This window comes from Bos mutus, chromosome 29 (assembly GCF_027580195.1).
Source record: "Bos mutus isolate GX-2022 chromosome 29, NWIPB_WYAK_1.1, whole genome shotgun sequence".
Lineage (NCBI taxonomy): Eukaryota > Metazoa > Chordata > Mammalia > Artiodactyla > Bovidae > Bos > Bos mutus.
Genome location: NC_091645.1, coordinates 17,473,152 through 17,490,850, shown reverse-complemented (window position 1 = coordinate 17,490,850; position 17,699 = coordinate 17,473,152). Strand labels below are relative to the sequence as shown.

The 17,699-nt window shown below is 38.7% G+C and overlaps 1 protein-coding gene and 1 non-coding gene across 2 annotated transcripts in view; one reads left to right on the top strand and one right to left on the bottom strand.

Moving 5' to 3' along the window:
• RSF1 (remodeling and spacing factor 1) overlaps window positions 1–17,699 on the bottom strand; it is a 153,181-nt gene that overhangs the window by 78,456 nt on the left and 57,026 nt on the right. The window lies entirely within an intron of this gene.
• Window positions 6,235–6,519, top strand: LOC138986279 (small Cajal body-specific RNA 6). Its single transcript, XR_011463136.1, has one exon. It is a non-coding gene; the product is annotated as a small Cajal body-specific RNA 6 (non-coding RNA).

Sequence of the window (17,699 nt, the reverse complement as noted above, 5' to 3'; positions counted from 1 at the left end):
CATCGGCAAATTGATAAAGAATGTGGCATATATTATATATACAATACAATGGAATATCACTCACACATCAAAAAGAATAAAATGTCATTTTATTTTGTCATCCATCCATTTTATTGTCATCCAGCAACATGGATGGGCCCAGAGATTATCATACTAAGTGAAATTAGAAACAGAAAGACAAATACCATACGATACATCACTTATATGTGGAATCTAAAATTTGACAAAAAATGAAGTCATCTACAAAACAGAAAGAGACTCACAGACACAGAAAACAAACTTATGGTTACCAAAGCGGATAGCATGCATGCTCAGTCCTGTCCGACTCTCCAACCCCATGGACTGTAGCCTGTCCAGCTCCTTTGTCCATGGGATTTTCCAGGCAAGAATACTGGAGTAGCCATTTCCTTCTCTAGGGGATCTTTCTGACCCAGAGATGGAACCCATGTCTCCTGCATTGGCAGGCGGATTCTTTTTTTATAGATGAATATTCTTTTTTTTTAATTAATTGACTTTTTAGTTGAAGGATAATTGCTTTACAGAAATTGTGTTGGTTTCTGCCAAACATCGACATGAATCAGCCATAGGTACACATATGTCCCCTCCCTCTCATCTCCCTCCCCATCCCACCCCTCTGGGTTACAGAGCCCCTGTTTGAGTCCCCTGAGACACAGAGCAAATTGCCATAGGCTATCTATTTTACATATGGTAATGTAAGTTTCTGTGTTACTGTCTCCATACATCTCACCCTCTCCCTCCTCCCCTGGGCCCATGTCCCTAAGTCTGTTCTCTATGTCTGTGTAGCCACTTGGAAGCCCAAAGGGGTTAGCAGGTTAGCAGTTAATTTAATTAACTCCTAATTTAGGAGTTTGGGATTAGCAGATACAAACTACTATATATAAAATAACAGCAAGGTCCTACTGTGTATCACAGGAAAGTATATTCTATATCCTGCAATGGACCATAATATGAAGACTAAGATAACCAAAAGAATATGAAGACTATGGCTGAATCACTTTGTTACATGCCAGAAACAATACAAAACTATAACTCATCCATACTTTAATTAAAAAATAAAAAAGAAATACTGTATTAGTTTTGGGTATATGCCAAGGAATGGGACTGCTGGATCATATGGTAGCTCGATTTTTAGTTTTGAAAGGAACCTCCTTACTGTTTCCCACAGTGGCTGCACCAATGTACACCCTGCCGCCCGCCCCCCTCCCCCACCACAGTGTAGGAGGGTTTTAATATGGTGAGATGATTTTTAATGGGGGAAACATTAGATCAGATATATGTTTCAAAAATGGCAGCTGTGTGTAAAATAGATTGTAGAGGGGAAAGAACAGAAACTACAAAACTTTTAACCCAAGAGACAATGACGACACGGACTATGGTGTAGTAGTGGGAACAGAAAGAAGCAAACAGCTGTATTTTGAAGGGAGAATTTTAAGGACTTTTGAAAGAACAGATGTGGAAGGTGACTGAAAAGGAAAATCAAAGGTGACATCTAAATTCCTTGACTTGAACAAATGGAAGGATAAAAGTGCTTTTAATGAAGGCATAAAGGAACACGTGAGGGAAAAGAGATGTCTTATACCTACAGAGTCTGAGGTACCTATTATATACATCTAAGAAATGTCCTTCTCAAATTTAGTGACTGAACTGAATCTGAGTCAAAACTGAAGCTATGACTCCTGGTTCAGATCTTTCCACTACATCCCATACAGTTTTCACTAAAACCTTTTCAAGTCTGAGTCAAGAAGAATTTTTTTGGCTGAGCTCTGAGAAGTCATCTTTTTATCCCTAGCGTGTGACAAAGCATAAGATACACAGCAGGTACAAAACAAATATCTGATGAATAAACAAAAGACATAGAAAAATGATGCTTTTACATTAATTTAAAAAATTATTTCAAATTATCCATCAATAACTTCTGACTAGAATAGCAACAGCTAACATTTATTGTGTGTTTACCACATGCCAAGTACTATTCCAACCGCCTTAAAATATTAATTCAGTCAATTCTCATAAGTCTTTTCATGGCTGTACTATTATCATTAGGAGGTTCTGTGCTTTAGCCAAGAAATAAGAGAAATAGGAATTAGTATCTCTAGTAATTTATAGTGAAATCAGTAATATATTTAAGACACCAATTAGGTCAGTTATCACCAACCATACTATGGACAAAGGCTAGATTGAGAATTAGAAATCATGTAGTTTTGTTATTACATTCAAATTAAACCTTACCAAATATCCCTGACCAAATATGTAAATATGTCCAACTATTTTATACATAATATTCTTTCCAGAGGACTAAATGAAACATTTACTGAGCACATTTAGTATTAGGAAAGCAAAGATGAATTAACAGTCTCTGCGCTGAGAAGTTCAGAATTCAGAGAAAGTCATGAAAACAAGTAATTAGAGGGGAGAAGCAGTCACTGAGTCATCTACAAACTGAGAAACTGGTATAGCCATGAACTACTATGAAAATAAAGGAGAGAAACCCTTCAGCCAAATGGAGGAAAGTGTGACACTTTTATTCAAGTGGTGACATTTATCTAGGACCTAAAGGATGAATGAGGCTTTATCAGAAAAGGAGGTAAATAAATAGTATTTCAAGAAGAAACAGAACAGAATATGATAACCAATGGGGATGTGAATATTTTGGTATGTTTTGTCGACGTGAAGGCAAATAAAAGAGCTCTTTATGCTGAGCCCTTCGAGTCCTAAATCATGAGTGCTGAGGGGTGGGAGTGGGAAGAGACAAGGCCGTGAAAGTAGGTCATTGCTCATAAATATGAGGACTCAACAAGCATTCAGAAGTACTGATGAAAAACAGTCCTGTTGCACGATGGCAAGATAGGAGGATAGAATCCAAGGTCAAGGAGACCCACTAAAGCCTGTTTTGCAATAACTCACAGAAAAGGTGATGAAGCTTGGCTTAACCCTGCGGAGGATACTCAAGAGAAGGCAGATTCAGATTGTACGTATCTTACAAAGCAACAAGCTTTATGCTTAATACATTATACAGTAAATGTTTTACTCTTTACAACAGACCTTTCACAAATATTATTTCATTTGGGGTAGATGGCCCATAAAGCTACAATATTTTTTAAAACAAAACAAAGTCTGATCATCTTTCTATTTTCTATAGTATCTCCCAAGTTCATGACCTTGCTGACAGTGGACACTAAATATTTACACTATCAGTAGTCCCTGATATAACTATAGAGTCAACTTACTATTTTGATGAGCCACCTGGGAATACTGCCTATAACAATGCATATTAAGAGTTATATATAGAATGGAAGATTCTTTCATTTCTTAAAATATATACTGGATATACTTCAATGGCAAGACTTCTCAAGCAACATGGTTTTAAAAATTAAAAGAATACCAAAATCCCAAGTGACTAGAGCACAGGTATGTATCAATTAATGGGTTTATTCCACAAAAAGGATAAAGTTCTTTATCAGTACTTTGCTGTATGTTAGACCCTGTGATTGACATCAGGATAAGTAAGATACTACAACTCTTACAAAAGGGACTCAGTTGGACAGGCAGCTGGAATCTGTTAACCTACAAATATGGCACATTTACACAGATCAAAAATTTGAGAAGCTACTCTCAAAAGTAGTCTATTCTGAAGAGTAGTAAAAGGTATCTTGCAAGTATTTGGCAAAAATCCAGCAAGAAAAATCAAATCTCTATCATAGCTACTTTATACCCATAGATAAGAGTAACCATATACCTAAAATACACCCAAGTGGAAAGAGTATAATTGGTAAGTTCCTCTTTCTAAGAGATCTACTTTTTAATCAATAATCTAAATAGGAAGGGATATAAGGTTTTAGTATAAAATAGATTGAGATTCAAATCCAGGCTCTATCAACAGTGTGATCCTGTCGAGGTCAATCACCTCTCTCAATTTCAGGGTCTTCGTCTGTAAAATGGAGGTTATCTTGCTAATAAAAGAGATGAGATTAGGAAGATGTCTATCAGAGATCCTTATGGTGCCACAGCTACATATATAAATGCAAACCTGAAGATAGATCCAGAAAAACACAACAAGAACCAACTGGAACACAAGAAGAAAATAAAGAGAATTAAGAGCTGTTAGGAAGTAGACTAGGCTTCCTGGTGGCTCAGTGGTAAAGAATTCACCTGAAATGCATGAGCCATAGAAGATGTGGGTTCGATCCCTGGGTCGGGAAGATCCCCTGGAGGAGGGCATGGCAACCCACTCCAGTATTCTTGCCTGGAGAATCCCATGGACAGAGGAGCCTGGCAGGCTACAGTCCATAGAGCTGCAAAGATTCCAACACAACTGAAGCAACTTAGCAGCAGCAGGAAGTAGATCAGTGTTCTTCTAACTGTATATAAACATTGTTTCAAGATACTTTTGTTTCAAATATATTTAAAACACCCAATATTTAAATAAAATTATTGGTGACTGATTTAATTCTCTACTTTTATTTTCTGGGTAATTAATCCTATATATAGGCTTCCCTGGTAGCTCAGATGGTAAAGAATCTGCCTGCAATGTGGGAGACCTGAGTTCAATCCCTGAGTTGACAAGATCCTCTGGAGAAGGGAGAGCTACCCACTCCGACATTCTTGCCCAACCATGGACAGAGGAGCCTGGTGGGCTACAGTCCACGGGGTCACAAAGAATTGAACATGACAGAGCAACTTTCACTTATAGGCTCCCCTGATGGCTCAGGGGTAAAGAATCTGTCTGCCAATGTAGGAGATGCAAGAGATGTGGGTTTGATTTGTGAGTGGGGAAGATCCCCTGGAGGAGGAAATGCCAACGCACTCCAGGCATTCCTGCCTTGGAAATACTATGGACAGAGGAGCCTGGCTGGCTACAGTCCATGGGGTTGCAAGAGTCAGACATGACTTAGCAACTAAACAACAAAACCTATATTATACTGATGGGCTGCCTTGTTAGGATCCAATATGAGAGTAAACATGTTGAAGGTAAGATTACTGCCAGATCTAGAGAATATTCTCTGACTGTTGCATTTTTATATATTGTGGAGCTATACATGAATTTAGTATGTAGAGAAATATTTTTGTATAAAAACAAAAATTCACCATTTTAGTCAATAAGTGTATAATTTAGTGGCATTAATCAATCACATTCACAATGTTGTATAATCATTGATACTTCTTACTTCCAAAAGTTTTTTTTATTATCCAGACAAAAACTCTTTCTTTTGGCCACACCACTTGGCTTGTGGGATATTAGTTCCCCAACCAGGGACTGAATCCAGGCCCTCCGCAGTAAAAGGGTGGAATCCCAATCACTGGATTGTCAGGGAATTCCCTTCAAACAGAAGATCTTTAAGCTTTAAGCAATTAACTCCCCATTCTCCTCCCACTCTGAAGCACCTCATAATCTCTAATCTACTTTAATATCAGTTGTTTTGTGTCTGGTTTCTTTTACTTAGCATAATGTTTGCAAGGACTGCCCATGTGCTAGCAAATAAAAGAAGTTCTTTCCTTTTTAAGTATGAAAAATATTGCATTGTATGAATGTATCACATTTTGTTTACTGATGGACATTTGGGTAGTGTCAACCTTTGGGCTATTATGAATTAAATTACAATAAATACTGGCATACAAGTGTATGTCTGAGGCTGTTTTTGGTTCTTCTGAGTATACAGCTAGGTGCAGAACTGATGGGTCACACAGCAGTTATATGTTTAGCTTTTTTTTTTTTTTTGACCGTAAAGCATGGCACGTAGAACCTTCCTAACCAGGGATGGAACTCATGGCCCCTGTATTGGAAGCACAGAGTCTTAACAACTGGACCACCAGGAAAGCCCTGTTTAGCTTTTTAGTTCAGTTCAGTCGCTCAGTCGTGTCTGACTCTTTGCGACCCCATGAATCGCAGCACGCCAGGCCTCCCTGTCCATCACCAACTCCCAGAGTTCACTCAGGCTCACGTCCATTGAGTCAGTGATGCCATCCAGCCATCTCATCCTCTGTCGTCCCCTTCTTCTCCTGCCCCCAATCCCTCCCAGCATCAGTCTTTTCCAATGAGTCAACTCTTTGCATGAGGTGGCCAAAGTACTGGAGTTTCAGCTTTAGCATCATTCCTTCCAAATTTAAGGATGGGCCAAATGGTTTTCCACATCAGCTGCACCATTCTGTATTCCCATCAGTTTTAGCATCTCCACAAACTCATCAATATTTATTATTTTCCTTTAAGAGTTACTCTGTCAGTGATGATTGGTAAAAGGTCTGATTGCACTTGAGGTCACAGTCCCTGCCCTGCCCTCAGCTCCCAGCAGCCCATTTTTCCCTCCCATCACATTTAAGTCATGTGTATGGGGTAATGGAGCAGCTGACAACATGGGATTCTGTCAGTGTGTGTTTCTGAAGAGTCGGCAGTGCACAGCAGACCAGTATCCAACAAAACAAAACAAAACAAAAAAAAAAAAAGAGTTACTCTATTAGGTATAAAGTAATACTGAGTTTCTGATTTTCATTTCATCCATGACTAATGATGTTGATTATCTTTTCATGTGCTAATTATTAATTGCTGCATATCTCTGAAGAAATGTCTACTTAAATATTTTGCACATTTTTTAAATTGGTTTGGTCTTTTTGTTGTTTTTAGGAATCCCTCTATAGTCTATATATTTTCTTATCAATCATACAATTTGCAAATTATTTTCTTCCATGATGTGGGTAGTCCTTTCACTTTCTTCATAACATTATTTGATGGACAACAGTTTTTCATTTTGATAAAGTCGAATTCATGTACTGTTTTTCTTCTTGCTTACATGCTTTTGGTGTCAAAATTTAAAACTCTATTCCCAAGCTGAAGGTCATAAAGATCTATCCCTAAGTTTTATTCCAATAGGATTATGGTTCTAGCTCTTTCAATTAAGCTGTTAACCCATTTTGAGTTAATTTTTGCATGTGGTAGGAGGAAGGGTTATTTACTGCATTTGGCAACTTGTTAAATCTCAAGAAATATACATTTCATGCTATAGGCAATAATCAAAATAAGTTTTAAAAACACTACAATAAAGTTATCACTACAGCATATATACTCCATTTCATTTTCAGCTCAGCAAGAGTCAAGACACATACACATCATTAACATAATATTTTTAATGGATTCCTAAAGTTTTTTATACTTAGAAAATTTTAGGAGATTCTACTTTTACTTCCCAGGTTTATCTGGTTAATAGCTAAAGTGATAACCTTAAATTGCTATTTTAATGTAACTTCTTTCAAAACACATTGATACTAGAGTTATAGGTAAAGGAGCAATATCTGAGTATACAATGGAGAGGTCCTGACTAATACAAGTGTGCACACTTGGGGGGAAAAAAGAACAACCTCTGGAGAGGAAAAGCAGGTTTCTGAAGTCTACTACAAGAGCACACTTGCACAGATTTCCCAGCCATAATTAAGGCACTGATCCCTCTGACTGGAAAAGTCTTCAGATATATTATCAACACAAAACATTAACTGGACCACTTGAAGTTCGGAAGAAAAACTAAAGCAGATGCAACCCAACACTTCTGTATCTACAAGTATAAATAATTTAGTCTAAGTTGCTGTCAATTCCAAAAGAATGCCAGACACAGAAAAGAAAAAAAGTTAACTTGTTACTGTTTTTCTGATAATTTATTTTTAATATTTAAAACACTTGCTGGGTTCCAACTATTTGATAAGTACTATGCTGGAGAAGGCAATGGCAACCCACTCCAGTACTCTTGCCTGGCAAATCCCATGGACAGGGGAGCCTGGTAGGCTGCAGTCCATGGGGTCGCTAGGAGTTGGATACAACTGAGCCACTTCACTTTCACTTTTCACTTCCATGCATTGGAGAAGGAAATGGCAACTCACTCCAGTGTTCTTGCTTGGAGAATTCCAGGGACAGGGGAGCCTGATGGGCTGCCGTCTATGGGGTCGCACAGAGTCGACCTAGCAGCAGCAGCAGCAGCAGCATGCTGAGAGAATTCACATATACGTTCACAAGAACTGACTAAACTTACATACCTAGTAATCAGCAGTGTTCAGGCTCTTTCCCCATTAGAAATCCAGAATTCTTACTACATCATCCCAGGCAATTCATTCATGATGGTAAACCGTGGCTACTGACACACCGTGCGTGAGTAAACGTGTGTGCTTAGCTGCTCAGTCATGTCCAACTCTTTGCAACCCCATGGACTGTAGCCCGCCAGGATCCTCTATCCATGGGGATTCTCCAAGAAAGAATACTGGAATGGGTCGCCATGCCCTCCTGGGGACCTTCCTGATCAAACCCAGGTGTTCCATACTGCAGGCGGATTCATTACCAGCAGGAAAGCATGAGTAAATGGTACTCTATTTAAAGAACATTTGCAAAGTTAAAAGTGTGAAAATACTTTCCAATATACAGAGCGTTAAGTATTCATTTTGTGGCATAAGACAAACCTATATTCAATCCTTGCTTCATCATCTACTATTTATGTAACTTTGGGAGTTATTTATTCTCCGTGATCTAGTTTGTGCTGTGAAGTAAATGATACTGTATGTAAAACAGCATAGGATCTAGTATATAAGTTTTCAATATTAGCTCTTATCATTATTACAAAAATATAAGCTTTGGAGAAACTGAAACCCTCGTAAATTGCTGATGAGAATGTAAAATAGTATAGTGACTATGGAAAACAGTTTGGCAGTTCCTCAAAAAAAATGCCATATGACCCAGCCATTTTATACACTCCTAGGTACATAGAGAAGAGAAAAATTCATGGCCACAGAAACACTTTTACATCAACATTCATAGCAGAATTCCTGATAGCCAAAAGGTGAAAAAATCCAAATGCTCATGAATTGAAAATGGATAAATAAAATGTATTAACCATACAATGGAAGAATGTTTTGCAATAAAAAGAAATGGAGTACTAATATATACTATATGTAACATGAATAAACTTTCAAATCATTATACTAAATGAAAGAAGACACAGAAGGCCACATATTTTATGATTTCATCCATAAGGAATGTTCAAATACACAAATTCATAGATACAGAAAGGAGATTGAGAGCTGGACAGGATCTGAGCAGGAAGGGGTTGTGACTGGAACAGATTGCTAATGGGTACAGAGTTTCTGCTTGGGGTGATGGAAATGTTCTGGAATTACATAGCGGTATGGTTGGACAACATACTGAATATACCAAAAGTCAACGAATATATTTTAATATGGAAAATTTTATGTTGTATGAATTATACCACAATTTTAAAAAGAAAAACACAACTTAATAAACAAGGCCAAAACACTGAAAGATAATAACCTTAGCTTATTTTTGAAAAGTAAACAGAGCAGTAGAGAAATATCTACCCCTTGTCAAAATATATCCAAAATAACAAATGACAAAAGATGGTCCTTATGACTTCCTAATAGATGACAAACTGCCTAAGGAATAAAAGCAATGAGCCTTACTGAAACTCCCATTTAGATTAAAGGTATCTATTGACAAAATGGGCTTCCCTGTTGACTCAGACTATAAAGAATCTGCCTGCAATGCAGGACACCCAGATTCAATCCCCCAACCACTAATGACAAAGAAGCTTCAGTTGAACAGTTCTATGAAGACCTACAAGACCTTCTAGAACTAACACCAAAAAAAAAAAAAGTCCTTTCATCATAGGGGACTGGAATGCAAAAGTAGGAAGGCAAGAGACATATGTGGAGTAACAGGCAAGTTTGGCCTTGGGAGTACAAAATGAAGCAGGGAAAAGGGTCTAACAGTGTTTTGCCAAGAGAACGCATTGGTCATAGCAAACACCCTCTTCCAACAACACAAGAGACGACTTTATACATGGACATCACCAAATGGTCAATACCAAAATCGGATTGATTATATTCTTCCCAGCTGAAAATGGAGAAGCTCTATACAGTCAGCAAAAACAAGACCAGGAGCTCAGTGTGGCTCAGATCATGAACTCCATATTGCAAAATTCAGACTTAAATTGAAGAAAGTAGGGAACATCACTAGGCCATTTAGGTATGACCTAAATCAAATCCCTTACTAATTATACAGTGGAAATAACAAATAGATTAAAGGGATTAGATCTGATAGAATGCTTGAAGATCTATGGACAGAGCTTTGTGACACTGTACAGGAGGAGGTGAAAAAACACCAAGAAAAAGAAATGCAAAAAAGGCAAAATGGTTGTCTGAGGAGGCCTTACAAATAGCTGAGAAAAGAAGAGAAACAAAAGGCAAACGAGAAAAGGAGATATACCCATCTGAATGCATAGTTCCACAGAATAGCAAGGAGAAATAAGAAAGCCTTCCTCAGTGATGAATGCAAAGAAACAGAGGAAAACAACAGAATGGGAAAGACTAGTGATCTCTTCAAGAAAATTGGAGATATCAAAGGAATATTTCATGAAAGATGGGCACAATAAAAGACAACAGTATGGACCTAACAGAAGCGGAAGATATTAAGAGGTGGCAAGAATACACAGAAGAACTACACAAAAAAGATCTTAATGATCTGGATAACAACAATGGTATGATCACTCAGCTCTGACCTAGAGCCAGACATCCTAGAGTGTGAAGTCAGGTGGGTCTTAGGAAGCATCACTATGAACAAAGCCATGGAGGTGATGGAATTCCAGTTGAGCTATTTCAAATCCTAAAAGATGATGCTGTCGAAGTGCTGCACTCAATATGCCAGCAAATTTGGAAAACTTCACCGTGGCCACAGGACAGGAAAAGATCAGTTTTCATTCCAATCCCAATGAAGGGCAATGCCAACACATGTTATAACTACTCATTTTAAATGCTAGCAAGGTTACGCTCAAAATCCATCAAGCTAGGCTTCAACAATACATGAACCAAGAACTTCCAGATGTATAACCTCAATTTAGAAAAGGCAGAGGAACCAGAGATCAAATTGCCAGCATCTGTTGGATCACAGAAAAAGCAAGAGAATTCCAAAAACATCCACTTCTGCTTCATTAACTATACTGAAGTCTTCGACTGTGTAGATGACAACGAACTGTGGAAAATTCTTAGAGATGGGAATACCAGACCACCTGACCTGCCTCCTGAGAAATCTGTATGCAGGTCAAGAAGCAACAGTTAGAATCAGACATGGAACAACGGACTGGTTCCAAATTGGGAAAGGAATGCGTCAAGGCTGTACACTGTCACTCTGTTTATTAACTGATTTGTAAAGTACATCGTGAGAATTGCTGGGCTGGATGAAGCACAAGCTGAATGAAGACTACCTGGAGAAATATTAATAACTTCAGATATGCAGATGACGCCACTCTTATAACAGCAAAGAGGAACTGTAGAGCCTCTTGATGAGGGTGAAAGAGGAGAGAGACAAAGCTAGATTAAAATTCAGCATTCAAAAAACTGAGATCATGGCATCCCGTTCCATCACTTCATGACATATAGATGGGAAAACAATGGAAACAGGGACAGACTTTATTTTCTTGGGCTCCAAAACCGCTGCAGACAGTGACTGCAGCCATAAAATGAAAAGACGCCTGCTCCTTGGAAGGAAAGCTATGACAAACTTAGCATATTAAAAACCAGAGACATTACTTTGCCAACAAAGGTCTGTCTAGTCAAAGCTGTGGTTTATCCAGTAGTCATGTACGTATGTGAGAGATGAACCATAAAGAAGGCTGAGTGCCAGAGAATTGATGCTTTCCAAACTGTGGTGTTGGAGAAGACTCTTGGGAGTCCCTTGGACTGCAAGGAGATCTAACCAGTCCATCCTAAAGGAAATCAGTCCTGAATATTCATTGGAAAGACTAATGCTGAAACTGAAACTTCAATACTTTGGCCACCTGATGCGAAGAACTGACTCATTGGAAAAGACCCTGATGCTGGGAAACACTGAAGGCGGGAGGAGAAGGGGACGACAGAGGATGAAATGGTTGGATGGCATCACCAACTTGATGGACATGAGTGTGAGTGAACTCTGGGAAATGACGAAGGATAGGGAAGCCTGGCGTGCTGCAATCCATAGGTCGCAAAGAGTCAGACACGACTGAGTGACTGAACAAGAACCATTACCTAATTTAATCACTTTCCAAAGAGTTCTGAGATTATCTATTATCTTCCCTTTACTTTTGAAGGACAAATGAGGTCATTTTCTGTTGAGTGGTAGATAGACACCCCAGAAAAGACACATTAGCTTATTTTCTACTAAATGTCATTATCCCTCTAGTACTGAACACCAGGAAATACTCTGCTTATCCAAATAAACCTATTTATTTTCATATTTTAACATTTCTTACAATCAAGAGCCTTTTAAAATCCATTGATTACTACATTCCGTGTGACAGTATTTTTTTTTTCACTGAAAAACTGTCTCTAAATCACTGGCATGGCATGCACCGAAGAAATCACAAAACTTAATAATAACAGCAGTAATAAATTACCATTTGTCTCTTAGAAATAATTCAGAGCTAAAGGAAATCAATTCCTTTAAAGGATAATTTATTAAGAACTAGCTTTTCTATTACTTTTAGGGTCTGTTTACTGCTGCGTTTGGGCAGGAGGCAGGGTGGCAAGAAAGCACAGGTACAGAATCTGTTGAATCCACGTGTCTGTTTACTGACATGGTGGTATTCATTATCCATGGCTAAGATGTCTTAACTTGCTCACATGGTATCTAAAGTCATTAGCAATCACAGCAAAGAGAGAAGTTTCATGGAAGCACATGAGTTTACTGGCAGAGAAGTTTTATTATGACTCAAGCAAAGTGAAGCCCAATAAGGCCAAGGTCTATCCAACTAAGAAAGGGGTTAACAGATCTTTGCAGAACTGCTATTTTAAATTTCTACTAACTAGATTTCTTTAATTTTAGGAGGGTAACTTCACCTAAAAAGTCACCAGCTAGAGGGAGGAGGGAGGAGGGTTCAGGATGGGGAGCACATGTATACCTGTGGCGGATTCATTTCAATGTTTGGCAAAACTAATACAATATTGTAAAGTTTAAAAATAAAATAAAATTAAACAGAAAAAAAAAGAAAAAAAGTCACCAGCTAGATTTTCAGGTTCCTATACATTTCACACTAGTAAAGTAATGCTCAAAATTCTCCAAGCCAGGCTTCAGCAATACGTGAACCGTGAAATTCCAGATGTTCAAGCTGGTTTTAGAAAAGGCATAGGAACCAGAGATCAAATTGCCAACATCTGCTGGATCATCGAAAAAGCAAGAGAATTCCAGAAAAACATCTATTTCTGCTTTATTGACTATGCCAAAGCCTTGTGTGGATCACAATAAACTGGAAAATTCTGAAAGAGATGGGAATACCAGATCACCTGACCTGCTTCTTCAGAAACCTGTATGCAGGTCAGGAAGCAACAGTTCGAACTGGACATGGAACAACTGACTGGTTCCAAATAGGAAAAGGACTATGTCAAGGCTGTATATTGTCACCCTGCTTATTTAACTTATATGCAGAGTATATCATGAGAAACGCTGGGCTGGAAGAAGCACAAGCTGGAATCAAGATTGCCGGGAGAAATATCAATAACCTCAGATATGCAGATGATACCACCCTTATGGCAGGAAGTGAAGAGGAACTAAAAAGCCTCTTGATGAAAGTGAAAGAGGAGAGAAAAAAAGTTGGCTTAAAGCTCAACATTCAGAAAACGAAGATCATGGCATATGGTCCCATCACTTCATGGGAAATAGATGGGGAAACAGTGGAAACACTGTCAGACTTTATTTTTTTAGGCTCCAAAATCACTGCAGATGGTGATTGCAGCCATGAAATTAAAAGACGCTTACTCTGTGGAAGGAAAGTTATGATCAACCTAGACAGCATACTGAAAAGCAGAGACATTACTTTGCCAACAAAGGTCCATCTAGTCAAGGCTATGGTTTTTCCTGTGGTCATTTATGGATGTGAGAGTTGGACTGTGAAGAAGGCTGAGCGCCGAAGAATTGATGCTTTTGAACTGTGGTGTTGGAGAAGACTCTTGAGAGTCCCTTGGACTGCAAGGAGATCCAACCTGTCCATTCTAAAGGAGATCAGCACTGGGTGTTCATTGGAAGGAATGATGCTAAAGCTGAAACTCCAGTACTTTGGCCACCTCATGTGAAGAGCTGACTCATTGAAAAAAGACTCTGATGCTGGGAGGGGTTGGGGGCAGGAGAAGGGGACGACAGAGGATGAGATGGCTGGATGGCATCACTGACTCGATGGATGTGAGTCTGAGTGATCTCCGGGAGTTGGTGATGGACAGGGAGGCCTGGAGTGCTATGATTCATGGTGTCACAAAGAGTCAGACACGACTGAGCGACTAGACTGAACTGAACTGAACTGAACTTACATACTGGATGATATAGGAGAATATATGTTAGCAAGTCCAGGATATAGCACAACAATGAATGCCCTTCTTGAGGTGAGCTGCTAGACACCTCTCTTTGCCTCTATCAGGTATCAAGACTTACTGACTCTACCTTCCAAATATTGATAGTTCTCACCTAAATCCTTTTCCTTCCATGTTGCTGCTGTTTAGTCACTCAGTCATATCCAGGTCTTTGTGATCCCATGGACTATAGCCCGCCAAGCTCCTCAGTCCATGGGATTTCCCAGACAAGAATACTGGAATGGCTTGCCATTTCCTTCTCCAGAGGATCTTCCTAATCCAGGGATCAAACCTGCAACTCCAGCATTGCAGGTGGATTCTTTACCATCTGAGCCACCAGGGAAGCCCTTTCTTTCCACACTTACTGCCAAAACCTTAATTCAGGCCTCTTAAGTGGTTGGTTGAATTATTACAGTAACTTTCTTTCACATGAACCCTAGGCTTCCACTCACTGCCATTCTCCATATTATAGTGAAGCCAAACTACTGGTAATTTCCTAACAAATTTCTGCTCATTCTACAGGTCTCAGTTCAACTGTTTAAGAGAAACACAATAAGACACGGCAAACAGATGCCACTGCTGAGTGATCTGTGATAGCAGTGTAGTCTGCTAAACTAGGGTTGGCAGGAAAAGCTTAGATTGGTAACATCTGCTATAAGCCAAAGACCAAGGTCTAACAGATAAGGATATCTGCTCTAGATTTAAATAGAATTTGCTCTCCATAATACAAATGCACAGCAGTACCACTTACAGAAGGATAAAAGATCGAAAGCCATGTTAACGGGGAAGGTAAAATTTCCACTAGAAAAATATCTAATGTAACCAATAAAGAGAACCAAGAAGTAAATACGGAGTTAATCTTATTAGCAGTCAAGTGAAAGAAAACTGAAATAATTTAAATAATTAATTCACCTGATACTGATGTATAAAAGATACAAAAAGCATTCAAGATGCTTATAATTTACAACAAAGACAAATATGAGGGGCAATACCAACAGTATTTTAAACCACTGAATTCACAAAGCCCTGGGCTTGAATGCTGGCTCTGCCATTTCTAGCAATGTGAGATTTGTCTGGTTATTCAGTTTCTCAAAATCAATTACCTTGTGCATAAGAGGAGGAAAATATTAAGTTCAAAAGTGAGCTATGTAACGAAAGTATCAAACAAAGTGCCTGGTACATAGTGTACATGTAATAAAAAATATATGGTAATTTCTATAATGGAGCTACACATAAATCCATGGAGGAACATCTGGAATGTCTTCAGGCAAAAGGAATTACTTCTTCTCAAGAAAGTAATACCTGAGGTTATATTTAAAGGATAACTGTTTGACAGGCAAACAAGTTCATGAGAAGGCATCCGAGGCAGAAGATACAGTATATGCAAATATTCTAAGGAATGAAGAAGATCCCATGTTCTGTGAATGACACAGAATATGAGTCAAGTAGTAGGGTACACAGGAGGGACTGTCATTAGATGTGGCTAAAGAAAATGGCTAAATCATTAAGAGTTTCGAATGCTATGACAGAGTTTAGATTTTTAAGAGAAAGAGAATCACTAAATAACTCTTACAGTAATATAATAGCTACTTTCAAATCTTTGTGTTTAATATGCTAGAATCATGCTTTGAGGTCACAATGTTGGTGGGGATACAAATACATCATGGATTCAATATGTACCAGAAGATCAAGAATAAGAATTTGGCTTTTGATATATGTTGAGTTTGATTTTGCTTACAAGAAACAGTTCACTAGGCAGTCAGTAGGATATAAATGGAGATGTTTGTAATCTGGTATAAAAGCCTGAAGTAGAGCTAGAGCTTTGGGAGTCAGCGTTTGATAAAACTTTTTCTAATAATCAACTTTTAGGGAAACTGATTACTTAGACTCCATGCAAATACATTTGTTCAGTCACTCCACATGCTTAGAGCTGGGTAATGATGGTCCAAAAGATAGACATAGTTCCAATCTTCTTATGAACCAGCAGACAACCAATATGAGAGAAACTAAAAAATAGGCAAAAGCAGCTCTGCTGCAAGTATAGATATGTTCTTTCCTCATCCTTGTCCTTTTTATCTATCCAGTAGATGAATACCAAGTGACTTTCTGGTATTCTAATTTCATAAAGAACAAAACTAAGAGAAATAGAGAAATATATTGTTAATGTGCTTTCTAGGCCAGGTGTCAAAACTTTTTCCTGTAAACGGCTGATGGTATTTTAGGCTTTGTTGATCATATAGTTCTTAAACAAACCACTGACAATTGCACTGTAAACTTGAAAGCAGTCACAGATCATAGGTAAATGAATAGCAGCAATGTCAAACACTAGTTTATTTACAAAACCAAGGGGCTACCTGGATTTGGCTATCATGTGCCAGTTCCTCTAGACTATCAACAGTACTCTTAACAATGTAGAAAGAAGAATGGCTAAAATTCCTGATACAGTTTTTGGCCACAGAAAAACTTGTACTTTGATTTTTAAACTATATTTCTAGAAAAGCTATAATTTTACATAAAGTTTATTATCAAATATTCATTCAAGAAACACAACCTGGAATCAAGATTGCCGGGAGAAATATCAATAACCTCAGATATGCAGATGATACCACCCTTATGGCAGAAAGTGAAGACGAACTCAAAAGCCTCTTGATGAAAGTGAAAGTGGAGAGTGAAAAAGCTGGCTTAAAACTCAACATTCAGAAAACGAAGATCATGGCATCCAGTCCCACCACTTCATGGGAAATAGATGGGGAAACAGTGGAAACACTGTCAGACTTTATTTTTCTGGGCTCCAAAATCACTACAGATGGTGACTGCAGCCATGAAATTAAAAGAGGCTTACTCCTTGGAAGGAAGGTTATGACCAACCTAGATAGCATATTCAAAAGCAAAGACATTACTTTGCCCACAAAGGTTTGTCTAGTCAAGGCTATGGTTTTTCCTGTGGTCATTTATGGATGTGAGAGTTGGACTGTGAAGAAGGCTGAGCGCTGAAGAATTGATGCTTTTGAACTGCGGTGTTGGAGAAGACTCTTGAGAGTCCCTTGGACTGCAAGGAGATCCAACCAGTCCATTCTGAAGGAGATCGGCCCTGGGATTTCTTTGGAAGGAATGATGCTGAAGCTGAAACTCCAGTACTTTGGCCACCTCATGCGAAGAGTTGACTCATTGGAAAAGACTCTGATGCTGGGAGGGATTGGGGACAGGAGGAAAAGGGGACGACAGAGGATGAGATGGCTGGATGGCATCACTGACTCGATGGACGTGAGTCTCAGTGAACTCCGGGAGTTGGTGATGGACAGGAGGCCTGGCGTGCTGCGATT